We start from the raw sequence: 27,581 nt of genomic DNA on the forward strand, positions 1-27,581 counted from the left end.
ATTTTAATTAGCATTACAGACGCTTGTTTATTGGTGGTAAATTTATTTGAGAAGCAAAGTTATTAGAAATATTGAAAGGGCCATAACCCCCCCCACCCCCGTCTCAACAGCTCTAGTTTGAAAAAAGTCAGGAACAAGTGATGAGTCCAGCTTTGTTTAGGTGGGAGTGTCGCGTGACGAAAGTGGGAAGGGTTTGCATGGAGTTTTAGTACACAAACGCAGGGGAGAATGAAAATGACTATGTTTACATGGACATCAGTAATGAAATTATTTGCCTTAATCTGAATAAGACAATAATATGATTAAGGTGTTTACATGAGTTGCTTTTTGGATGTTCCTTTCATGATCCCGTTTTACATGTTATAGCACATAGTTCGATTAATGTCATTGCATCGCCATGCTATACACATTTCCTCTGGAGGTTCATGTAATTTCGGGTGTTTCATTCTGAATTTGTCAACTTTAACTGCAGTTTGGCACTTTCACTTTCATTCAGGAACATTTCATGCATGCCCCCTTGACAAATCAGATATTGGATGCAAGGAACTGTTGGAAGAGTGTTGTTTTAATGGAATTTGATACCGTATGCCATATGGGAGAAAAAGCAGTGCAGAGAATAGCGTCAAACAGATGTGTGTGTATAGACTATCCTATCACAAAATGCGGCAAAAATTATAGGCGGTGAAAATCCTACTTGACAATAATAGTTTGATTAACATGTGTTTACATGTTTACATTCAGAGAGCAGCATATACACCAGATCTTTCAGCCCATAATATTGTAGTCATATTAGCGTACTGTAAACTTAGTAACTAAATCATTTTGAATAAGGTCTGTCTTTAAACACTGAAAGAGTACTGCTGACGATACTAACTAACTTTGCCTCTGAATAAACATAAACAAAGAACACCGATCACACGCACTTACCAAATCTGTAGCGACAGGACAATCAACACTAACTGGAACCGTGTCTTTTTTAAAAGAAGACGAGCGGCAATTCCGTATTTTACCATTTCCAGATGCGAAAAGCTCTCATGTAAAAAATGTTCCTTACAAACGTATTTCTGTGGGATGTAAGCAGACCACTGTAATCCACACATGTGGATCCTCACACCAGCTGTGCTCTCATAGCGGGGAAATGGAAACAAAACCTTCATTGCAGCACATTTATAAATGCAAGACTGACAACCCAAGTCTCAAAACAATTCTTCTTCCTTTTGTTTTAATTACGATTGGCAACACAACATGGCGTCTCTCTGCCATCTGAATACTTTAACAGGTAAAACAGTGATTACACCTCATTCACAGCAGAGCACACTGATTGGTTCGAACCAAGTCTTTCTAATGAATTAATGATGAAAACTCTGAGACGTCACGTTGTATGGGCCAGTACAGACATCCAGTTTATATCATGGTCACTTTGGCGTGACGCAGCTTCAAAATTTCATTTCAAACCTGAAGAACGAATCTGCTCAAAATAAAGCAAAAACAGCCAATTTTCACTTCTTAGTGAAATATATGTGTCCTAATAGTGTTTTTAGCAATGTGGGACATATATAGGATGGTCAACATCTAAAAAAATGTGTTTTGGTGTTTTGTGACCCTTTAACAACAAAATATCTGCCAATAGGTTCAAAAATTTTCTCATAAGTGAAGTTTTATAGCCTAATTTCGAGAGGAACACGTGATATGATTAAGCACGGCTGGATTCTCATCCATAATCAGCGGTAATCCAATTAGATTAATCCAAGCTTACAAGAAAATAGACAGATTTTATCCTTCTGCCGTATCTTCATTTTGAAAGAATCCCCCCTTCCACCCCATCTCCTCCTTTTCCTCCCTTTTCTAAGGGGAGCTCTCGAGACCTACCTGATCTCAGACCCCCTTTATATGCTTATTGACCAGGCGGGAGCCCTGGGCTCAATTATCTCTGAGCTCAGGGTTTTCTTCCGGGACAGCATGCCAAACCTGCTATTAATGCCAAACATATCTAAGTGTGAACTCTTCAAACTCATTTAAGTTTGTTTATAATTTTCAAGATTTAATATAATTTTGTTTCTCGTGTTTTGTTTCTCGATTATCATAAATAATTCTTAGATATTCATTCATTCACTCATTTTCTTTTCGGCTTAATCCCTTTATTAATCTAGGTTTGCCACAGTGGAATGAACTGCCAACTTATCCAGCATATGTTTTACACAGCAGATGCACTTCCGGCCGAAATATCTACACACACCCATTCACACACATACATTATGGACAATTTAGCCCACCCAATTAACCTATACCACATGTTTTTGGACTTGTGGGGGAAACTGGAGCACAAGGAGGAAACCCACATGAATACGGGGAGAACATATATATATATATATATATATATATATATATATATATATATATATATATATATATATATATATATATATATATATATATATATATATATATATATATATATATAAATATATATATTGTTTGGGTGAGATTATTTTTATTCATTTACATAATGCACAGAACCAATTTTGCACTGCTATATTTATTGTATGTATATATATATATATATATATGTATATATACAATTTTACAGTATGTATGTATGTATGTATGTATATATATATATATATATATATATATATATATATATATATATATATATATATATATATATATATATATATATATATATATATATATATATATATATATATATATATATATATATATGTGCTGTATATTATACATATATGTATGCATTTGGCAGAAACACTTATGCAAAGTGACTTGAATTGCATCAAGTTTATCAGATCTTGCATTTCCATGGGAATCAGACCCATAATGGTGTTTTTTTCTGTTGTGTGTTTAAGCTTAAGGGACTGTAGATAATATAAAAGTGAATCTGCTTGTGCCAGCCCAGCTCTTCGTCTTCCAGCATCTCCTCAACTTTATCTTCATCAGCTTCAGTGTCCACCTCTCCTCCTCTTCCTCCTCCTCTTCTTTCTCAAGGGTCCTCATTATTTCTTTCCTGGAGTCACAGGTGACCTTCTTTTCCGTGCATCCCTGGAAAACTGGATGAGCAGTGAACCGTATTCAGACCTTGAGCCTTAGAGCCAGTTTACTCTTTCAGTATTTATAAATGTTTTTGTTTTTCGTTTTAGTTCATTGTAATGTAATTCTACCAGGTGTATGGTGTGTTGTCCTGTCCTGGGAGTGGGCTCGGAAGGACAGTCTAACTTGTGCTACTCCGCCTTGTCATGAGAAAGGTAGAGATCAGAGCCCAGTGTCTTTCCTGGACTCAGAATTTATGTAGGAATTGAGATTAAAGGTGTGGATGTTGAAAGTCGAAAGACAATGGAGGTAGAACATGTTTGACTATTTATCAGGGTTTGGTCTCATGCTGATCGGACAATAGAATGATTGTCAATGATGGATTAGCCTTGTCAGAACATCTGTATGTGCTCCTCCTGATGTTCGTTCATAAAACAAGTTGTTATCACCCAGGCATACTTTGTCCAATTGTTAATCTTATTGAAGTGCTTTGTTTTACAGGTGCAAAGTCAAAGTCAACTTATTTTTCTTAAAATGTCAGCAAAATCACCTGTTTTGTCATCACTTTAGACCAGTGTTTCCCAACCCTGATCCTGGAGGCACACCAACACTACAGATTTTGGATGTCTCCCTTAACTTCAGGTTTTGGAGTCTCTTATGTTGTGATGATTTGATTCAGGTGTGTTTGATTAGGGAGAGGTTGAACATGTGGACTGTTGGTGTGCCTTCAGGAACAAGGTTGGGAAACACTGCTTTAGACATTACGCTAGAGAATCATTCAAACACTAGCTCTAAAGTGACGTTGGTGAATGAGTAATGATTTCTGCTGTTCTGACGTCAGCTGCAGATGTGAATGAATGGTGGAAGAAAGTAGTTCCTAATACGGATCTCGATAGTTTCTCCAACTGCAGGTGTGATTACCACTTCTTGTGTGTATTGCCTCTTCTTGTTGAATCGCTGAATGCCTTCTCAATTGTAAGTCGCTTTGGACAAAAGCGTCTGCTTTGCAAAATGGTTCATCAGCACCACCTTTGGTACCACATTTGACGAACTGGCCCTCAAGCTACTTATCATGCATGCCTGCAAAAAAGTCTTGTGAAGTGAAATCCGAAACCCAAGAGGAAGTCGGATATTCTTAACATTCTTCACGAAAAAAGTGCAGTTCTTGCCATTTTCCATGTATTGCATTTGAACATACTCCTCCTAGGGATTTAATTACAACCAAATGTAGGTGCTGATATCTTATGGCTTTGGTGATGTTATTGCGAAGAGCTAGTGTTTTTGTTGAAGGGCTTTTCCGTGGTGGTCTTGCAAACTTTAATGTTTCCCCATGAAAAAGTAAGTTGTTATCACTTATACTATGTCCAATCTGCCTTAAATTTGATAAAAGTCTTGTCCTGAAGATATCTATATGCAAAAATGGAATTACAGTCATAGTGCCACCTGCTGACAGAAGGTAGTATGACACAAATTACTGACATTCATTCATTCATTTTCTTTTCGGCTTAGTCCCTTTATTAATCTGAGTTGCCACAGCGGAATGAACCGCCAACTTATCTAGCATATGTTTTACGCAGCAGATGCCCTTCCAGCTGCAGCCCATCACTGGGAAACATTCAAACACACTCATTCACACTCATACACTACAGACAATTTTTAGCTTACCCAATTCACCTGTACTGCATGTTTTTGGACTGTGGGGGAAACTGGAGTACCCACACCAACATGGGGAGAACATGCAAACTCCACACAGAAATGCCAACTGACCCAGCCGAGGCTCGAACCAGCGACCTTCTAGCTGTGGGGCGACAGCACCATTAATCAAATTTAATAATATTGCCCACTGTTCTCTGTCAATCTAAGGCCACCAGGCAGTGGCAAGCCCAGGTCCGAGGTCCCGTTCATTGCTGCTTGCAGCTTTAATGTTTCTTGTTTTCTTGTTTGTTTGATTGTTGGATTGTCTTACCATTACCGGGTTGGACCCCCTTTTGCCTTCAGAACTGCCTTAATCCTTTGTGGCGTAGATTCAACAAGGCACTGGAAATATTCCTCAGAGATTTTGCTCCATATTGACATGATAGCATCACACAGTTGCTGCAGATTTGTCGGCTCCACATCCATGATGCGAATCTCCCGTTCCACCACATCCCAAAGGTGCTCTATTGGATTGAGCTCTGGTGACTGTAGAGGCCATTTGAGTACAGTGAACTCATTGTCATGTTCAAGAAACCAGTCTGAGATGATTCACGCTTAATGGTGCATTATCCTGCTGCAAGTAGCCATCAGAAGATGGGCACACTGTGGTCATAAAGGGATGAACATGGTCAGCAACAATACTCAGGTAGGCTGTGGCGTTGACATGATGCTCAGTTGGTACTAATGGGCCCAAAGTGTGCCAAGAAAATATCCCCACACCATTACACCACCACCACCAGCCTGAACCGTTAATACAAGGCAGGATGGATTCATGCTTTCATGTTGTTGAAGCCAAATTCTGACCTGACCATCCGAATGTCGCAGCATAAATTGAGACTCATCAGACCAGGCAACGTTTCTCCAATCTTCTATTGTCAAATTTTTGTGAGCCTGTGTGAATTGTAGCCTCAGTTTCCTGTTTTTAGCTGACAGGAGTGACACACGGTGTGATCTTCTGCTGCTGTAGCCCATCTGCTTCAAGGTTGGATGTGTTCAGAGATGCTCTTCTGCAGACCTCGGTTGTAACGAGTGGTTATTTGAGTTACTGTTGCCTTTCTGTCAGCTGGAACCAGTCTGGCCATTCTCCTCTGACCTCTGGCATCAACAAGGCATTTGCGTCCACAGAACTGCCGCCACTGGATGTTTCCTCTTTTTCATTCTCTGTAAACCCTAGAGATGGTTGTGCATGAAAATCCCAGTAGATCAGCAGTTTCTGAAATACTCAGACCAGCCCGTCTGGCATCAACAACCATGCCACGTTCAAAGTCACTTAAATCCCCTTTCTTCCCAGTTCTGATGCTCGTTTTAAACTGCAGCAGATCGTCTTGACCATGTCTACATGCCTAAATGCATTGCTGCCATGTGATTTAAAATTTCAGTTAACGAGCAGATGGACAGGTGTACCTAATAAAGTGGCCGGTGAATGTATTTGTCATTAAAAAAATCCTTTATTTGGACAAATATGTCAGATCATTTAAGAAAACCATTAGCTTTGCATTGACCAAATACATCCATATAGTGCATAAGTAGATACTGTAGCAATTAAAATAAAATAGTGCACAAACTCTCATTACAGCTCACTGTGGAAGTAATGCTTTAAGTGCTCTAATCCCCGAATAAATCATGCCGGGTTGTTTGAGTTAATATCTCCTGAAGCTCTTTTATGATGGAGAGAATAGGCTTGTAATCTCCACTCCCCTGCAGTCACAGAGAGTTTAAAGCAGAAAGGTTTGTTTAGTGTCAGGAGAGAGATCTCTAATTAGTGTAATTAAGCAGTGGAGCAGGCTTTAGAAGATGCCGTCCTCCGGCGCACAGATGCTCCACTTCAAACCACTTTTCACAGCCGTTTAGATATTTGAGCTTCGTTTCTAACGCGCCTCTGGTCGACTTCTGAATGGGGCTTTTTGTCTGACCTTGAATTACTAAATAGATGCAAAACACTCCAAATTAGGGGAGAAAAACAAGGCCGGATAAACCATATGGGCATTTGAGCACGTGCCAGGTTTTCCATGACTGTGAATATTCACTTACAGACCACAGATGTGACGATTCAGCTTATTCATTGTTTTAGTCATTCATTCATTCATGTACTTCTCGGCTTAGTCCCTTTGAACCGCCAAATTCCAGGTGCGACCCATCACTGGGAAACATCCATACAGACTCATTCACACACATACACTCATCCAATTTAGCTTACTCAATTCACCTATACCACATGTCTTTAGACTGTGGGGGAAACTCATGCCAACATGGGGAGAACATGCAAACTCCAAACAGAAATGCCAACTGACCCAGCCGAGGCTCAAACCAGCGATCTTCTTGCTGTGAAGTGAACGTGATACCCACTGCACCACCGTGCAGCCATAGTTTCAGTCGTCAAACGAAATATTAATTCATTCATTAATTTTTAATCTCTTTAGTCTCTATTTCAGAGGTCGCCACAGTGGAATGAACCACCAATTATTCCAGCATATGTTTTACGCAGCGGATGCCCTTTCAACCGCAACCCAATAATGAGAAACACCCATACACACTCATTTAGGTTTTTTAATTCTTCACTTTCGCCAGTTGGTGAAGTTTTTTTTCCTCTCCGCTGTCGCCACTGGCTTGCATGGTTCGGGACCTGTAGAGCTGCGCATCGATGGATTTGCTCTTCAGTGTTTGGACTGTCAGCAGTTAAAATTAAACCAGAGTTAAACTGAACTGAACTTAAACTCTGAAAACTGAACTGAAACTGTTTTAATTTACTATAATCTTCTATGTGAAGCTGCTTTGACACAATCTACATCGTAAAAGTGCATTACAAATACAGGTGAATTGAATTGAATTGAATTTACACACACACTCATACACTACGACCAGTTTAGTTTATTCAATTCACCTACAGTGTATCACTTTGGACTGTGGGGGAAACCGGAGCACCCGGAGGAAACCCATGCATTTAATGAAATAAATTATTGTTTGATAATATTATTTATGTTCATATTAATATTATAATTTATTAAATAGTCATTATATTCATAAGGATTTTTTTTATGAGAAATAAGCAATTCAAAATTAAAAATATATATTATTATGGTAGCTTGAGAAAGCCAACACACTGTTATACTACATGAACTTCTTCTTCTGAGACTAATTTCCATACACATCTCCTCCTAGACTCCTTCATTTTACAACCACTGAACTAACTCCAAACCTCCAAACTCTACTGACTCGGGTTGCTATATCTTTTCCAACTGATCCAACTTTGGACCAAACGATATAACCTCAAAACTTTCCACCAGGCTGTCATACAGACTTAAGGTTGGGCTCATTTAACTCAGACTACCAATCTGCCAATCACTGATGACCTTTAAACTTACTAGCCACACCCTAGCAACCACTTACGGCACCCTAGCAACTGTCCCACAAACTTCCATTGTAAAAAAACTGCCATTGACTTTACATTGGACATACTAATAATATACCAATCCACACTGACAACATACTAAACCATCCTAGAAACATACTAACATACTAGCAACATGCTAATTAATACTAAATTCATGCTAACAACATGCTAATTTATACTAGAAACATGCTAGCACATACTAATTCATACAAAATTCAGTCTAGCGACATGCTAATTCATACTAGAAACATGCTAACTTATGTTAGCAACTGCCAAGCAACAACTCAGAACACCTCAGCAACTGCCTAGCAACACATTAGCAACCACCTAGAAACACCTTAACAACAACTCAGAACTCTAGCAACCACCTAACAACACATTAGCAGCCACCTAGCAACGTCTGAGCAACCGCCTCGCAACACTTTAGCAATCGCCTAGCAACACCTTTAGCAACCGCCTAGCAACATCCTAGCAACTGCCTAGCAATACTCTAGCAACACCTTAGCAAACACCTAGCAACGCCTTAGCCAACGCCTAGCAACCACTCGCAACCACCGAGCAACACCTTAGCAACCACCTAGCAATGCTTTAACAACACTCAGAACACCCTAGCAACTGCCTAGCAATACCTTAGCAACCACCTACAACACCCTAGCAACAGCCTAGCAACCAATTAAAACACCTTAGGAACCGCCTAGCAACGCCTTAGCAACCACATAAAACACCCTAGCAACCACGCAGCAACGCCTTAGTAACCACTCAGAACACCCTAGCAATGCCTTAACAAGAAACATGCCAATCGATACTAGAAACCTGCTAACATATATGTAGATATTCATGTCAACTGCTTCAAACTTCTTAAACTACTTTAATTATTTAAACTGTAAAGCTACTTCTAACTTTCAGACGAGGCTTTCTCAAGCCACCAAAAAGTTTGTCTACGAACTTTACTTTTCTAGTTTTAACATATGTTGTACAATAAAAGTCAGAAATAGAAAATTTCATGAAAAACATTTAATGCAAAATATCAAATTTATATTAAAAATATTTCCCTTAAAACGGTGTTATAAGACATTGTTTTACTTCAAATTGCATTGCAAAAGTAATGTAAAAACGCATTGTGACAAATTAACACAGGATTTCTGTACGCTTATTTAATTAATCCAAATGATTTTCATTATAACTGCAATGGAAAGTTTTCATTTTCAGTGACATTTTAATTAAAATTAAAATAAATACATCTTAATTAAATTTGCATTGACAAAATAGTGATCTTTTTTGCCTCAATGAAACGTTTGACTATTTTTCTTCAATTTTATTTATTTCATTAAAAGATATATTCTTTTAAAACTGTATTATACAAAAATGTTTTTGAGATCTTAATGAAATTTATGTTATGCAAAATATCTCATTTCTGTTCAAATGTTTTCATTAAAATTGTGTTATAAAAATAATGTCAAAACTTCATTTAGACGTCATTTTAATAAAAAAGTCAATGCTAATGTACTATCAAAATGCATTGAAAATTTCCATAATAATTCTATTGTAATCCTTTTTTAATTAAAATTGATAGTTTAAAATACTCAAAAAATTGATTTAGATTTTTCATTAAATTTGCATTGACAAAATAGTGTCGAAATGCATTTTATACACACATATCTATAGTTGAAGTCAGAATTATTAGCCCCCTTTGAATTTTTTTTTCTTTTGTAAATATTTCCTAAATGATGTTTAACAGAGCAAGGAAATTTTCACAGTATGTCTGATAATATTTTTTCTTCTGGAGAAAGTTTGTTTTATTGTTTTATCCCCCCCCCCCCTAATAATGATGATAATATTAATAATAATGAAAATAATAATAATAATAATAATAATAATGATGATAATAATAATAATAATAATAATAATGATAATAATAATAATAATAATAATAATAATAATAATAATAATAATAATGATGATGATAATGATAATAATAATGATAATAATAATAATAATAATAAGAAGAAGAAGAAAAATAATGATAATATTAATAATAATAATAATATGATTATTATTAATAATAATAATAATAATATAAAAAATAGCGATGATGATAATATTAATAATATTGATAATAATAATAATGATAATAATAATAATAATAATAATAATAATAATAATAATAATAATAATATTAATCAAAATAAAATAATAATGATGATAATAATAATAATAATAATAATAATAATAATATAAAAAATAATGATGATGATAATATTAATAATATTGATAATAATAATAATGATAATAATGATGATAATAATAATAATAATAATAATAATAATAATAATAATAATAATAATAAATAATAATAATGATAATTCAATTCAATTCAATTCACCTTTATTTGTATAGCGCTTATACAATGTAGATTGTGTCAAAGCAGCTTCACATAAAAGGTCACAGTAAATAGGAACAGTGTAGTTCAGTTTGTAGTGTTTAAGTTCAGTTCAGTTTAGCTCAGTTCAGTGTGGTTTAATAATCACTACTGAGAGTCCAAATACTGAAGAGCAAATCCAACGATGCGCAGCTCTACAGATCCTGAACCATGCAAGCTAGAGGTGACAGCGGAGAGGGAAAAAAAACTTCACTAATGGCGGAAGTGAAGAAAAAAAACCTTGAGAGAAACCAGGCTCAGTTGGGCACGACCATTTTAATTTCTCCGCTGGCCAAACGTCTTGTGCAGAGCTGCAGTCTCAGTGGCGGAGGCTGGAAGCTGGCCTCAGCGAAGACTCGTCTGTCTCTGGAGCATCACAGGAATCAGTCTCATGTTCTCCACTCTTCCATGACCATCGCAGTAGCTGCTCAGGATTCGGCCAGGTTCAGGATGTGGAAACCTTGGGATCATCTCGTCGTTGGTCTTGGATCGAATCAGTGACTCTGCATAGTCTGGGGGCCTCGGGAAGAGTATCCCCAGGTGGAAATGGAGAATAAAGAAAATAATTAGCGTAGCTGATGTTCACAGTGTATATCAGCAAGATGCATAACCTGTGTGGAAGCCCCCTAAGTGGTGCACTAAGTGTATGCTTTACTGAACAGATAGGTCTTTAATCTAGTTTTGAATTGGGAGAGTGTGTCTGAGCCTCGGACGTTATCAGGAAGGCTATTCCAGAGTTTAGGAGCTATAAATGAGAAGGCTCGACCTCCTTTACTCGACTTTGCTATTCTAGGTACTACCAGAAGCCCTGAGTTTTGAGACCTTAAAGAGCGAGTTGGATTGTAGCGAGACAGAAGATTGGTTAGATAAACAGGAGCTAGATTATTTAAAGCTTTATATGTAAGAAGCAATATTTTAAATTCAATACGAAACTTAACAGGCAGCCAGTGTAAGGAGGATAAAATTGGGGTGATGTGATCAAATTTTCTAGACCTGGTAAGAACTCTGGCAGCTGCATTTTGTACTAATTGAAGTTTGTTAATAGAGGATGCTGGGCAGCCAGCAAACAGTGCATTACAGTAGTCCAGCCTAGAAGTCATAAAAGCATGGACTAGCTTTTCTGCATCTGAGATGGATAGCATACTTCGTAACTTAGCGATATTTCTCAGATGAAAGAAAGCAGTTTTTGTGACATATATGATATATGACATATATGATATATGATTTTTAAAAGTTAAATTGCTGTCTAATATGACACCCAGATCTTTTATAGTAGAGCTAACGCTAACTTTGTATCCCTCTAATTGTACAGTAGGTCGAGTTGTGAGATCTGCTGTGTACAGGATTTAGGCCCAATAAGTAATAATTCTGTTTTGTCTGAGTTTAAGAGAAGATAATTGTTGGTCATCCAGTCTTTAACATCTTTAATACACTCAGTTAGCTTGGACAGATTAGACGTCTCGTCAGGTTTAGTTGAAATATATAATTGAGTATCATCTGCATAGCAGTGAAAGCTGATCCCATGTCTTCTAATAATGTCTCCCAGGGGTAGCATGTATATTGTAAACAGCAAAGGGCCTAAAACTGATCCTTGAGGCACCCCATATTTTACTGGGCTGATTTGTGAAGGCTGTCCATTAATATTCACAAACTGGTAACGGTCAGATAAGTATGACTTAAACCATTGTAGGGCCTGTCCCTGGACACCTGTAGACTTTAAGCGATTAATGAGGATACCATGGTCAATGGTGTCAAATGCCGCACTAAGATCGAGTAGAACTAATAGCGAGATGCACCCTTGGTCAGCAGCTAAGAGTAAATCGTTGGTTATTTTCACTAATGCAGTTTCTGTACTGTGATGAGCTCTGAAACCTGACTGAAACACTTCAAAAACATTGTTGGTCTGCAGAAAGGAGCATAATTGAGCAGACACAACTTTTTCTAGTATTTTAGATATAAATGGAAGGTTTGAAATAGGCTTATAATTAGCTAAGTTGCTGGGTTCCAGTTGTGGTTTCTTAATAATAGGTTTAATAACAGCTAACTTGTAAGGATTTGGAACATGGCCTAAAGATAAAGAAGAGTTGATAATGTTAAGTAGAGGTTCTCCTATAACAGGTAGCAATTCTTTCAGTAACTTTGTTGGAATTGGGTCCAATATACACGTAGCTGATTTAGAGCTATTAATAATTTTGTCTAGCTCTTCCTGTTTTATGATTTTAAAGCACTGTAGGTTATTTAGATTCAGAGACGTGTTTACTGGATCTGAAGTATAAGGCGGTGCAGAAAGTTTAATATCTCATCACTACTAATTTGCGGTGGAACGTTTTGTTCCAAAGATGACCGATTGTTTGTTAATTTAGCGATGGTGTTAAATAAGAATCTAGGATTGTTATGATTATTTTCTATCAGTTTGCGGAGGTGCTCAGCCCTGGCAGATTTTAAAGCCCTCCTATAGCTGGACATACTGTCTTTGTATGCAATTCTAAAGACTTCTAAATTAGTTTTTTTCCATTTACGTTCCAGGGCACGGGTTGCTGTTTTGAGAGCGCGGGTATGACTATTATACCACGGTGTAGTTTTATTCTCTCTAGCCTTTTTTAGTTTGATGGGTGCCACAGTATTTAAAGTGCTAGTAAAGATGGCATCCATACTGCTGGTTACTACATCAAGGTCATTTGCGTTTGCGGGTGCATTTCGAAGTAGAGAAAGATCAGGTAAGTTATTTATAAATTCATCTTTAGTGGACGGAACAATAGTTCTACTAGGACGATATATCGGAGCGGATCTGCTAATTTCAGGTAAACACAGCTTATATAGTAAGAGGTAGTGGTCTGTAATATCATCACTTTGTGGTATAATGTCTACATCAATGACCTCAATTCCATAAGACAGAATTAGATCTAGTGTATGCTTTAGGCGATGGGTTGGACCAATAACAGTTTGCTTTATTCCTAGTGAGAGCAGCAAGTCCATAAACGCGAGCCCTAATGTGTCGTTAGCATCATCTATGTGGATGTTAAAGTCTCCTACAATTAGTATTTTATCAGTTTTAACTAGTAAGTCAGAGATAAAATCAGAAAACTCTTTTAGAAAATTGACATAGGGTCCTGGGGGTCTATATATGGTGATTAGAGCGAGAGATAACATAGGTTTTTGCATAGTGTTTGGAAGGACAACATTAAGCGCAAGTACTTCAAAGGAGCTAAACATAAGTCCGTTTCTCTGATTAACATTAAGAATATCACTAAAGATTGACGCGACTCCACCACCACGACCAGTTTGACGAGCCTCATGCTTATATAAGAATCCTGGAGGAGTTGCCTCATTTAAACTAATATAGTCATTTTGTTTCAGCCAGGTTTCAGTGAGACAGAGTGCATTAAGATTGTTATCTGTTATTATTTCATTTATGATAAGTGCTTTAGGTGCTAGTGACCTGATGTTTAGGAGACCAAGCTTCATGAAATTTATATTTTCACTTTTTAGTGTTTTTTCTGGTTTAATTCTTAATAGATTATTTCTGGAGCACACAGTACATTTGTTTCTTGATCTAATAATACGAGGAACAGACACAGTCTCTATGTGGTTAGCTAGGTATGCATTACTGTTATTTATGTGGGACGAATAGGAGTCTGTGTGGCTAAATTGTGAATTTTGTGAATTTTTACTTACTAGTCAGATAGAGCGAAGTATTCTGGTGATGTTGTCCGACAGGAGTTCAGCTCCAGCTCGACTGGGGTGCAGCCCGTCAGCGCGGAAAAGCCTAGGACGCTCCCAGAAAAGATTCCAGTTATTGGCAAAGAGCAATTTCTGTTCTTCACACCATGTTAATAGCCATTCATTCAGAGCAAAAAGTCTACTGAACCTTTCATTTCCTCGGCGGTAGGTAGGAAGCGGTCCAGAAACGATGATCTGCATGGCGGGCGAGGTGCGTCGAACCGTCTCGATCAGGCTCCTGAAGTCCTTCTTCAGGATCTCCGTCTGCCGGAGCCCGGTGTCGTTCGTCCCCACGTGGAGGACGACGGCACCGAGGCTCTCGGCAGCGCTCAGGATAGTAGGTATCTGTGCAGAAATATTCTTAACTCGGGCACCAGGGAAGCAGAAAGTGCGTACTTTGTTACCTTTGGAGGAAGTGGAGCGGACGTGGCGCACGATTGAGTCGCCAATGATGGCAACATCGCGACCCGTCTCGCGGAGAGGGGTGAAGCGGTTCTCCGTGGGGATCTCGAACACCGGAGGAGGAGACGTTCTGCCCCGGGACCTGGTACGCACCTTACGCAGCTGCACCCAGGGGCCGTGGTAGCCGGGAGTCGGCGTGAACGACGCCTGGGTGAACCGCGTCCTCGGTGCGCTGGGCCTGGACAGAGAAGCACAAGGGGTTGAGTAAACTGGGAGATTGTCGTTGTATCGAACACTTACCTCAGACGAGCGAGTACGGGTTAAGAGCAGAGCCCTGATGCCCTCTCGCTTCGTCTCCAGCGAGCGAATCTGGGACTCCACCTTCCAGCTCCAGCTCCAGCGCCTCCATCGATGCCTCTCCTGCACTCAAGGACAGACACGCAAGCGACATTGTACAAGGTGAAGAGCAAAGCCAGAAAGTGAGAAAATAAGTGAGTGAAAGAGGTTGGTAGCTTTAGCTGACCAGCGGTGCTAGCAGGCTAAAGCTACAAACACCAAGCCAATGCTCGAGAGACAGAACGTTTAAAAGTAGATTTGTTTGTAAGAGTGTGTTAGGGGATTGTTCACCCCAAGTAGGAGAGATAAATATTTAGCGAATGAGGAGGGATTTTATGATAAAAATGTAAATTGCGAATCTAAACTCCAAACAAACGCAGCGAACTCCAAACAAACGCAGCGAAGCTACCGTCCGGTGACAGTGACGTCACTCGAGCATGCGATAATAATAATCATAATAAAAATAATAATAATAATAATAATAATAATAATAATAATAATAATAAATAATAAGAATGATAATAATAACCATAATAATAATAATAATAATAATGTTAATATTAATAATGATAATAATAATGATTCAATTCAATTCAATTCAATTCACCTTTATTTGTATAGCGCTCATACAATGTAGATTGTGTCAAAGCAGCTTCACATAAAAGGTCACAGTAAATAGGAACAGTGTAGTTCAGTTTATAGTGTTGAGTTCAGTTCAGTTTAGTTCAGTTCAGTGTGGTTTAATAATCACTACTGAGAGTCTAAATATTGAAGGGCAAATCCAACGATGCGCAGCTCTATAGATCCTGAACCATGCAAGCTAGAGGCGACAGCGGAGAGGGAAAAAAAACTTCACTAATGGCGGAAGTGAAGAAAAAAAACCTTGTCAGCCAAACGTCTTGTACAGAGCTGCAGTCTTAGTGGCAGGGGCTGGAAGCTGGCCTCAGCGAAGACTCGTCTGTCTCTGGAGCGTCACAGGAATCAGTCTCAAGTTCTCCACTCTTCCATGACCACCACAGTAGCTGCTCAGGATTCGGCCTGGTCCAGGATATGGAAACCTTGGGATCATCTCGTCGTTGGTCTTGGATCGAATCAGTGACTCTGCATAGTCTGAGGGCCTCGGGAAGAGTATCCCCAGGTGGAAATGGAGAATAAAGAAAATAATTAGCGTAGCTGATGTTCACAGTGTATATCAACAAGATGCATAACCTGTGTGGAAGCCCGCTAAGTGGTGCACTAAGTGTATGCTTTACTAAACAGATAGGTCTTTAATCTAGTTTTGAATTGGGAGAGTGTGTCTGAGCCTCGGACGTTATCAGGAAGGCTATTCCAGAGTTTAGGAGCCATAAATGAGAAGGCTCGACCTCCTTTACTCGACTTTGCTATTCTAGGTACTACCAGAAGCCCTGAGTTTTGAGACCTTAAAGAGCGAGTTGGATTGTAGCGAGACAGAAGGTTGGTTAGATAAACAGGAGCTAGATTATTTAAAGCTTTATATGTAAGAAGCAATATTTTAAATTCAATACGAAACTTAACAGGCAGCCAGTGTAAGGAGGATAAAATTGGTGTGATGTGATCAAATTTTCTAGACCTGGTAAGAACGTTTGTTAAATAGAAGGATGCTGGGCAGCCAGCAAACAGAGCATTACAGTAGTCCAGCCTAGAAGTCATAAAAGCATGGACTAGCTTTTCTGCATCTGAGATGGATAGCATACTTCGTAACTTAGCGATATTTCTCAGATGAAAGAAAGCAGTTTTTGTGACATGGGATATATGATTTTTAAAAGTTAAATTGCTGTCTAATATGACACCCAGATCTTTTATAGTAGAGCTAACGCTAACTTTGTATCCCTCTAATTGTAGGTCGAGTTGTGAGATCTGCTGTGTACAGGATTTAGGCCCAATAAGTAATAATTCTGTTTTGTCTGAGTTTAAGAGAAGATAATTGTTGGTCATCCAGTCTTTAACATCTTTAATACACTCAGTTAGCTTGGACAGATTAGACGTCTCGTCAGGTTTAGTTGATATATATAATAGAGTATCATCTGCGTAGCAGTGAACGCTGATCCCATGTCTTCTAATAATGTCTCCCAGGGGTAGCATGTATATTGTAAACAGCAAAGGGCCTAAAACTGATCCTTGAGGCACCCCATATTTTACTGGGCTGATTTGTGAAGGCTGTCCATTAATATTCACAAACTGGTAACGGTCAGATAAGTATGACTTAAACCATTGTAGGGCCTGTCCCTGGACACCTGTAGACTTTAAGCGATTAATGAGGATACCATGGTCAATGGTGTCAAATGCCGCACTAAGATCGAGTAGAACTAATAGCGAGATGCACCCTTGGTCAGCAGCTAAGAGTAAATCGTTGGTTATTTTCACTAATGCAGTTTCTGTACTGTGATGAGCTCTGAAACCTGACTGAAACACTTCAAAAACATTGTTCGTCTGCAGAAAGATAATAATAATAATAATGATAATAATGATAATATTAATAATAATAATGATAATAATAATAATAATAATAATAATAATGATAATAAAAATAATAATGATAATAATAATAATGATAATAATGATAATAATAATAATAATAATAATAATAATGATAATAAAAAATAATATTGATAATAATAATAATAATAATAATAATAATAATAATAATAATAATAATAATAATATTGAATTCAAAGTATTTTCACATTCAAAAAAATCATAGTTGTAAAAAGGTTTTATTTTCATTGCTTTACTTGTGGTTTTAGGGTGAATGTAACCTTGGGAACATTTTGATGAGGTTGATGGCTGTATTTTTGCTACATCTGCTGTTGTTGAGTGTTTAGAGTGTCCGTCTCTCCATTTGGTCGTGCTCTTCTGTATATAGTGTGTTTCATTCCAGTCATTACTGACAGGCTGATGGCGAGATGGCTCTTTTGGAGGGCCTGTTAACCTCCACGCTCTGCACAGTAAGTGAGGGAAATGGCTCTCATGAGATGGATCTTGTGATAAAGTAAAGGTTGTGCTAGAGGCCAGAGTCTCGTCCTGTCCCTGGAAATGATTATAGAAAATGAATGGAAGTGATCACTGTTTCCTCACGGCATTTTGGTAGCCACTCAAAATCCGACCGAATGCTTGTTCGCAGACCTCTTGAGATGATCTGGATGACCAAACATAGGCAATACCCTCTGATACATCTAGTTAACAGCATTTGCTTTGTTATTGTTTTTAAAGATGTGCTTATGCTTTTCATAATGGATCTATTAAGTAGTTTCTAGTTTGGTTTCCATGGTTACTCATTGATTATGTACACCTGTGTCTTATGTTGGTTTGCATTAATACTGTTGTTCCTTGTGTGGTTTTCGTGTGTGTGTGCGTGTGTGTGTGTGTGTATGTGTGTGTGTGTGTGTGTGTGTGTGTGTGTGTGTGTGTGTGTGTGTGTGTGTGTGTGTGTGTGTGAGTGTGACCACGCCAACCTGATTTCACCAAGTAGGATTTGTTCCTGGATTAACATCTATAGGCCCACTGAGTGGTACAATACGGTACGGTACGGGTTGGTACGGGTCACCTTTATCAGGCTTGCCTTTCCACTGCCAAAAGGGTACCAATGGTGCTCTTTTGGTGGGCGTGGTGTACGACAGAAAGCTTCAGTCAACGTCATTCTTGCTTGAGGAAATGTCAAAGTAAAGTCAAATGATATCAAATGAGAAGCACTTCTCACAAAACAGATGCTTTATACACAAACACTTGTGTATAAATGATCATTACTAGCCTTTCTATGAACATGAGTTGATTATAACTGCAGATCAGTGATTAGCCTACTGTGCGGAATAGCCTACTGTAACTTCTGCGATTATATAAAATAAATAAATAAATAAATGCAACATATATGAACGCATACAGCCCCTTACAGTCTCCAATATGTTACCAACTACAGAAAAATATGTTACCAACTGAATACACAGTATACTTTTAGCCCTTATTTGGGTTTAAAAACAGCACGCAACATATAGCCCACAGTCAGAGCAAACCTCTCATTTGTCTCTTTAATCTTCACCAGCACATGTAACCTCTGTTAGACAGTAATTCCGTCATTTAGAGTTCACAATAGTCCAAAAGCCGATGATAGTAGTTAAACATAGCAGTTTGTTTATGTTTTAGGTTGCTGAAAGAATCATTTGCTCCTTTGTTTTTTCTGGCTTCTTCTTTGTTTTTTCGTGCTTCCCTCTCACGTTTGTCAGTTTCTGAAAGGATCGGATGTCAGAAACACTTCAATAATCACGCGCATGTTATTATCATCAGCTCAAGAAGTTTGTTATTTTAAATATAGACACGTGGCGAACACACACAAGAAAGCGAAACCACTTGCGCTTTTAAGCAACTACGATGCACATGGTAGATTCTGCTCTTCTTCTTGGCTTTGTGGCTGTTCATCAAGACGACGACAAGGTTTGTTTGAGCTCGGGTCGACCATGGCTTGTTATTATATGTGTATATTATTACGTCAGTGGGGAGATCTTAACAAATTGCTGTTACAACGTGAAGCCTTTTGGATTTCCACTGTAGATACATTGTCTCTAAATGGTTTAAATGAGGAATTTGACATTCGTTCTTTAATAATTGTTTAATTAGGTGTTTGGGTAAAGGTTTCTTGGTTGTATTTTGTTGTATTTCCTTGTTATATTCTGTTTTGTATAACTTGTGATGGTTTGTTTTTGTATTTTCACTTTGAATATCTAAGTTGTATAATTCATAAATGTGTATTATTGAATTTTTTTCCGTTTTTTCTTGTTGTGACAGAGTAGGAGATCATGTGATCCGGAAGTGTATAAATAGGAGCACCTTACTGTGATTGTCTGTTGAAGAACCGTGTGCTCGAAACGTTACACGTTTTGTGTCAGCCTTTTTAATTGAATAAATTAGCATTTTTGGCGCTTTGGTGTTGTCGCCTTTTGAATATATATTTTGCATGTTTTGTGTAATGTCTCGGCTGTGTATTTAAAAATGGCGCTTTCTGTGTTTTCATTCTCTTGCTTGTGTACGAGCTAGTGACGTATCTCTGTAAACCAATAGTACTCAGCTGCGCATCTTGCTCCACTCCACCCTTTGGTACCCTTTTGTTGTGCTAGGTACCCATTGCAAAGGGTACCCAAATAGTGGTACGGTACGGTTCGCTTTTAGGTACCTTTTGACAGTGGAAACGGCCATAAAAAATGTACCAAACCATACCGTAGCACTCAGTGGAAACGGGCCATATGTTGATTCTGGAACAACATTCCAATCAGCCAATCAGAGTTTATAATCTTTATTTAACCAGGTAATTCAATTGAGATCCAGTTCTCCTTTACATTGACGAGTTGTCCAAGAAGCAACATAAAAAGTAGATACAAAGCAGCAGGGACACAATACAGTAACAATGCAGATAAAACCAAGGAAAAACTAAAATCAAGCACAGATATCTTGTACCATTGACTGGATTGAATTTTTAAAGGATGATAGTAGAATGAAAGTTTTGAGCTTTAAGGTCTGCTGCAGATGACTCCAATCTGACTTCTGCATCAGCAGAAGAAAACTGAAAAGAGTAGCAACCAAATGAAGTGTGAACTTTGGATATGCAAAGGTTAATAGAACGCAGTAGAATAGAACTACTAGAACGCAGTACAATAGAGCTAATAGAACTTCTAGAACGCAGATTTCGACATGTTTTCTGAATGTTAAGAAGTGACGGTAAATATAGTGCAGTTTTCCCAATAGGAGTTTCGTAAATGAACAGAAACCAAAGAATTTGTTGACATGATTGAAGAGAAGGCCAATTCAATAAAGAACACAGTTGACAGTGATGAGTATTAAATGGCGCACCAGTAACAAAACGAATTGCTGCATGGTAAATAACATCCAGTTTGTGAAGAGTTTTTGAAGCTGATCTGTAAATTAAATCCCCATAATCCAGAATTGGTAATACTGTTAATTTGACCAAGTGCTGCTTTAAAGAGTGTGTAAAAGAAGATTTGTTTCTGTACAGAAAATTAAGGGATATTGTTTGGGATGGCTGATGTGAAACTGACATTTTGACACAGTGTTGAGATCTCGAAGCGCAAGTGTTTCGAAACACTGCACCGAAGCATGATCCGAAGCACTCAGGTCACGTAACTAAAGTGTTTCGAAACACACAGGTCACGTGACTAAAGCGATTCAAAGCATCAGTCCTTTCAGAAGTGGTTCGAGACCTAAATCTCGGTTTGACTGACAGAGTCCAAATGTTATTTATCTCATGTAGCCTAGTGGACTGTGCATGCACAAAGAGTAACTGTGCTGCAAATGGCTGGGGTTCGAATCCCAACTTGTACAAATGCTTTGAAATTATGAGATTTTAATAATGTTACTGTTTTATGACCAAAACAAGACATATTTATTCACAAAGTGTTTATTGGCATGTCAGACCAATGTTAAAACAAAACACGTTACAAGAACAGAGCATTTAAAAACTAATGTCTAAAGCTGCGTCGCTCTGCATTCAAACCCATTAGCTCTGTATGCTAGACAGGAACTCTCACCACTCCACTAAATCACTTGGAATCCCAACTCTGTAATGTGAGGTTTAATACTTCAATTTGCTGAACTGTTTCTTTGCTGAAGCTGTTTCAGAGTAATACATAAAAATGACCACCAGGTGTCAATATAGAGAGAGGTTTCAAAACCTTTCGTGGCTTCGACGGTTTCAGTGTTTCATGAAGCCTCGCTCTGCCCACCACTAGATAGTTACAATTGACCGGACGGACGGGAGGCAAAAAGTGTGACAGAAAGCGCTGATGAAAGTGAAGAGTGATTTTATTCAGCACAAAGTAAAAAAAAAATTAAATTAAAATACAGCAAAAAGGCGAAAGTGGCAAAATATAGGGATGACTGACATGAAACTGACATTTCGACACAGTGTCGAGATCCCGAAGCGCAAGTGTTTCGAACACTTGCATGATCCAAGACACCCAGGTCACGTGACTAAAGTGTTTCGAAACACCTGGTCATGTGACTAAAGCGATTCAAAGCATCGATCATTTCAGAAGCATTTCGAGACCTGGCCAATCTGCAATTGACTGACTGGGTCAGAAAAAACTTCAAGTGCCTAGTGGATCGTGCATGTGTACATTGTTACTGTGCTTCAAATGGCTTTTGGGTTCGAATCCCGATTTGTACAAGTACTCCGAAATCATGATTTTATGTATTTTAATAATGTTTCTGTTTTATGGTGTAGTCTAGATAGGATACAGCTGTGGATACGCCATCAATTTAACATCATTTTTGTAACACTGTAAAAAAAAAAATTCATATTTTTACCAGTACTGTGATGGTTGGGTTTAGGGTTTGGGTAGATGTTAATAAAATACAATAAATGGGAAATTTAATGAATAATATAAATAATTCTTGTTAACTTCGAGCCACAACCAAGTCTGATCTTGCAACAGCCCTGTTTTATAACCAAAACAAGACATATTTATTCACAAAGTGTTTATTCGGATGTCAGACCAATGTTGAAACAAAACGATACAAGAACAGAGCATTTCAAGCTTTAACAGGCTGGATTTGAACCCACTATCCCTGCATGGAAGTCTGGAACTCTGACCACTTCACTATATCATTTGAAGGTACAACTCTACAAAGTGGGGTTTAATACCCCAATTTGCTCAACTGTTCTTTGCTGAATCTATTCCAGTGCAATACATAAAAAAGACCACTAGGTGTCATTGTAGAGTGGGGTTTCGAAACGTATCAAAGCTTCGGCATATTTGCTTTCACTGTTTCAGTGTTTCATGAAGTCTTGCTTTGCCCACCACTAGTTCTTAGCAGCAGCTGTTCTACTGCAATACATAAAATGACCACTAGGTGTCAATGTAGAGACGGGTTTCGAAACGTATCAAAGCTTGGACACATTTGCTTCCACTGTTTCAGTGTTTCATGAAGCCTTGCTTTGCCCACCACTAGTTCTTAGCAGAAGCTGTTGTAGTGCAATACATAAAATGACCACTAGGTGTCAATGTAGAGACGACTTTTGAAACGTTTCAAAGCTTCGACACATTTGCTTCGAGTGTTTCATGAAGCCTCGCTTTGCCCACCACTACCTACCCCTACAACTACCCACTCCATAGTGATGTGACGTTGTGCGCCGAGGCTTCGAAGCATGTATCAAAAAAATAATACAGTAAAGCAGTGTAACGGAGCTTGATTCGTTTTGCCATCATCACGTGATCAATGACGTCCGAAGCTTCATTTTCGCCTATACCCACGTGACTGCTTAGAATTTTGATTCAAAGGTTTAAACACCCTCATGGGTTAGTAAAGTGTGTAGCGAGAGATTAGGCGTCGACTACATACATTTCTACTTTTTCAAAGCACTGCACCATTCCCACACACCAGTAATTCAAGTAAAATACAATAGTAATTTATAGTAAAAAGGTATTAAAGTGTATTAGCATATTTTTTAGCAACTATCTTTAAAGAAAACCACTGCATATCGCAGTATAGTGTTTAACAGAGGCCAGCTGGGGAGTGCAGCCTGAAAGCATTACTCGCATATCCTCCTCCTTAGATCATTGGGCTACCATGCAGGAATTGCCAGTTTGATCCCTGCTTGGAACGGCACTGGTTTGAATACGATAAAAGTAAATACTTCTGAATACTTTGGATTTTACTACAGTCTTCAGTTGTGTAATGTAACAAACCTTATGTGTATGAACTAGAGTAATTTGTTTATATTACTGTTGTTGTATTACTACATGAACGAGTTGGTCAGTTGTGAACATTTGACATTATTGCAACACAGTGCTTTCCCACACTTTAACCAGAAGTGGTCCTCATAGAGCTCTGATTTAGAAAGCTACAAGTAACAAATATTTTTCTGATACAACTGAGTCGAGCGCTTCACTGGTTCAGAAAGCTTCATTTCACCATCACTAGCATTTGGCAACCAGACTTGCATTACCGCCACCGACTGGAATGGAGTATGGAACTAGTTGAATAATAACTGAAGTGTAAAAATAGAGGGGAGGGGGGAGAAAGAGGGAGGATTTCACCATCACTACCATTTGGGGCCATTTTATATCATTGACTCTGCCCATGGGTTATACCATTCTACAGTTTGTAGGGTAACATGTAGACAAAAAACATAAAAAGACATTTAACAAAAGTATAAATTAATATAAGTAAATAAATGTACATACAAAACTCAAAATACAACACAACAAACAACCAATACAAATATAAACAACAGAACAGGGATTTTTTTATCACTGACCAGGGGGTCATGACCCTGATGATGTCATCCAAAATGGCCGCTCTGAAGTGAAGGTGGGAAAAGACTGTATAAATGTCTTTGTTTGAGTTCTGAGCAGGTTTGGTGCTGAGGAATGGAAACTAGAAAGTGTATGCAATCTTTTGCTAATAAATGATGTTTGAAAGAACGTGCATCTGTGGTTGTTTCAGTGTACATGGGAAGATGATATGGGCTATTGTTTGGCATGGTTTCGAATTGAGATGAAATTGAGAATAACGTCCCTACTGAAAAAAAAAACTGCTTAAACCAGCCTAGGCTGGTTGGTTTGTTTTAGCTGGTCGACGAGCCTGGTTTTAGAGAGGTTTTGGCCATTTCCAGCCTGGCTGGAAAATGACCAGCTTGACCAGTCTAGCTAGACTGGGAGCCCAGCCAAAACCAGCTATGTCCAGCTTAAACCAGGCTGGTCAAGCTGGATTTAGCTGGTCAGGCTGGAAATGGCTGGAAACCAGCCTGGAAATGGCCAAAACCCCTCTAAAAACAGACTGGTCAACCAGCTAAAACCAGCCAACCAGCCTAGGCTGGTATAAACTGGATTTTTCAGCAGGGGAGTATCTGTGGTTATTTCAGTGTATATAGGAAGATGATATGGGCTATTGTTTAGCATGGTTTTGAATTAAGATTGAATTGACAAACACAATGTTAACCTTCACAATACACTGATAACACTACAACGATCCGTGTATGCATTTTGTTTGCCAGCAATCGGACCATGTTTGGAAGTGTATGCATTTCATGTGTGTGTTAAAATGTGTATGTCACAGTGTCTTTACTCCGTTCTACACTGTGACAGATATGTTTATCGTTTATGTTGAGTTTAGGCTTATGGTTAGGTTTATGCACTTCTACATGATTATCCAACTATTATTCCCCTCTGATTTTGGGAATAATTTACAGTTATGGTTGGGTTTAGGTGTAGGGAATGGGTATGGATTACATTTCGAACAAAAGTGATGTTCCAGGATAAACAGATGTTAATCCAGGCAAAATCAGGACGTGTGGGTGACCAAATGTCCTCACATGTATAGCAATACCAGTTCATTTTTTAGCGTTAGGGGAGATTTTTGTTTTTTGATCCCCTTGAGGAAAACGGTTATTAAATCACAGAATATGGCATTTTACAGATGTGCTTATGCATTTCATAATGGATTTATTAAGTAGTTTCTGGTTTGGTTTCCATGGTTACTCATTGATAATGTACACCTGAGTCTTATGTTGGTTTGCATTGATACTGTTGTTTCTTCTGTGGTTTCCTTGTGTGTGGCGTTTGTGTGTGGGTGGGTGTGTGTGTTTGAGACCAAACGTCCTCACAAGTATAGAAATACCAGTTCATTTTTATCTCAAGGGAAGATTTTTGTTTTTTGGTCCCCATGAGCAAAACGGTTCATAATTCACACAGAATTAGGCATTTTAAAGATGCCTTCTTTTCAAAATGGATTTATTAAGTAGTTTCTGGTTTTGTTCCCATGGTTACTCATCGATTATGTACACCTGTGTCTCATGTTGGTTTGTAATGATACTGTTGGTTTCTCCTGTGTGTGTGTGTGTGTGAGAGAGACCAAATGTCTCCGGAAGTGTAGCAATACCACTGAATTTTTGCCTTACCTGAAGTTTTTTGTGGTTGTTTTGGTCCCCTAAAAGAAAACGACTCCTAAATCACACAGAATGAAGTATTTTGAAATTGTAAAAATGCAGATTGTTTCCTGTGAGGATTGGGTTTAAGGGTAGTGTTGGAGTACAGGGATAGAATTTACAGACTGTACAAATAGACATCAAAATAAAGTCCCCATAAAGATAGCTGTACAAGTGTGTGTATCTGATATTAATCTATCATTGTGATTTTATAATTTAATGGACAAGAAAAATAGAATAAAATGAAAAAATAAAATAAATGAAACGAGCGTTTTCTGTGGCATTGTCACTGCTTTTGGATTAGCTATATATCCAAAGCCTATAGGCCAGGGATGGGCAATTAATTTTTCCAAAAGGCCACATTACAATCTGAGGCGGTTTTAGGGGGCCGGACCAAGTCAGTGAGAGAATTCTAGCCATGTATCTGCATTTGTTAAATCAACAATAATCTGAGGTAATTAGTTTACCTTTATTACTGTGTATTTCCATATAAATTGTGAAGCTGCCTGGTTGGTTCCTATCACATGACTTGTTCGCTCGCTGCACTCTAAAATGTTTAGATTTATTTCAACTCGCGGCGCCTGGAAAACATGAGTGTGAGATACAGCATGTGCATCCCTTCCTATTTGCGTGCTGAACCCCCACGTCTCCATTTGACATAACAAAACTGAATGCACAAAAAGATGCTGTATGTGACAATCCCCTTTTGTTGGCTTACAATATCAGAGCTGCCTTTTGAAGGCCCTGTATGCAGTTGAATTTAATTTAAATGAATACTTCACGCGGCCGTTCAAAAAAAAAAGTCCAGCGGGCAGTAAAATGCCCAGGTCTGCTATAGGCTATAATATATCTATAAATATAATATATCCATATAGCCTATAACACACTCTCACATTTATTTGTTCTCAATTTGGGAGGAGTCAAATTTACATATGTGGTTTTCAGCAACCAGATGCATTCAGACCTGTCTAGTTTGGTCTGGAATGTGACCCAGAACAACTTTTGAAGTGGTTTGGGGGATTGGATTTATATATATATATATATATATATATATATATATATATATATATATATATATATATATATATATATATATATATATATATATATATATATATATCGAATGCATTTCAGAGCACACTTACACTTGTCCTTTTCACAATCTGATAGCTATGCAATCTGAAAAAAAATTGCATGTAGTGACCAGGTGTAAACAGCCTCTCAATGTCATCAATAACAGAATAGTGGCACCAGTGTGACCTTTCACAAAATGTAGTGGCGCTGGCAGAAAATCAAGTCACAAAAAAATGAAACTATTTGCTTACAGCCTTGAGCCCATTTTATCTGGGGGTGCTTTCACAACTAGACTTTTATTTTGGAACCTGGCTCGTTTCCCTCCTTGGCATGGTTTGTTTAGCAAATGTGAATCAGGAAATCTCACTTGGATCCACGCCAAATCAATCCGTCCAAGATCGCCTGAATGATGTGGTCTCGGCTCGATTGAAACGAACCCTGGAGCGGATCGATTGTAGTGAGAAAGCAATACGATCAACAAACAAACGAGCCACAGTGTATTATGGTTGTGTAATAGCCATATATACACTGTAAAAAAAACAAATCTG

The 27,581-nt window shown here is 38.2% G+C and overlaps 1 protein-coding gene across 2 annotated transcripts in view; it reads left to right on the top strand.

Moving 5' to 3' along the window:
- The window catches only part of adamts17 (ADAM metallopeptidase with thrombospondin type 1 motif, 17), a 312,511-nt gene that overhangs the window by 234,273 nt on the left and 50,657 nt on the right, over window positions 1-27,581 (top strand). The window lies entirely within an intron of this gene.

This window comes from Danio aesculapii, chromosome 7 (genome assembly GCF_903798145.1).
Source record: "Danio aesculapii chromosome 7, fDanAes4.1, whole genome shotgun sequence".
In the NCBI taxonomy this organism is placed as follows: Eukaryota; Metazoa; Chordata; class Actinopteri; order Cypriniformes; family Danionidae; genus Danio; species Danio aesculapii.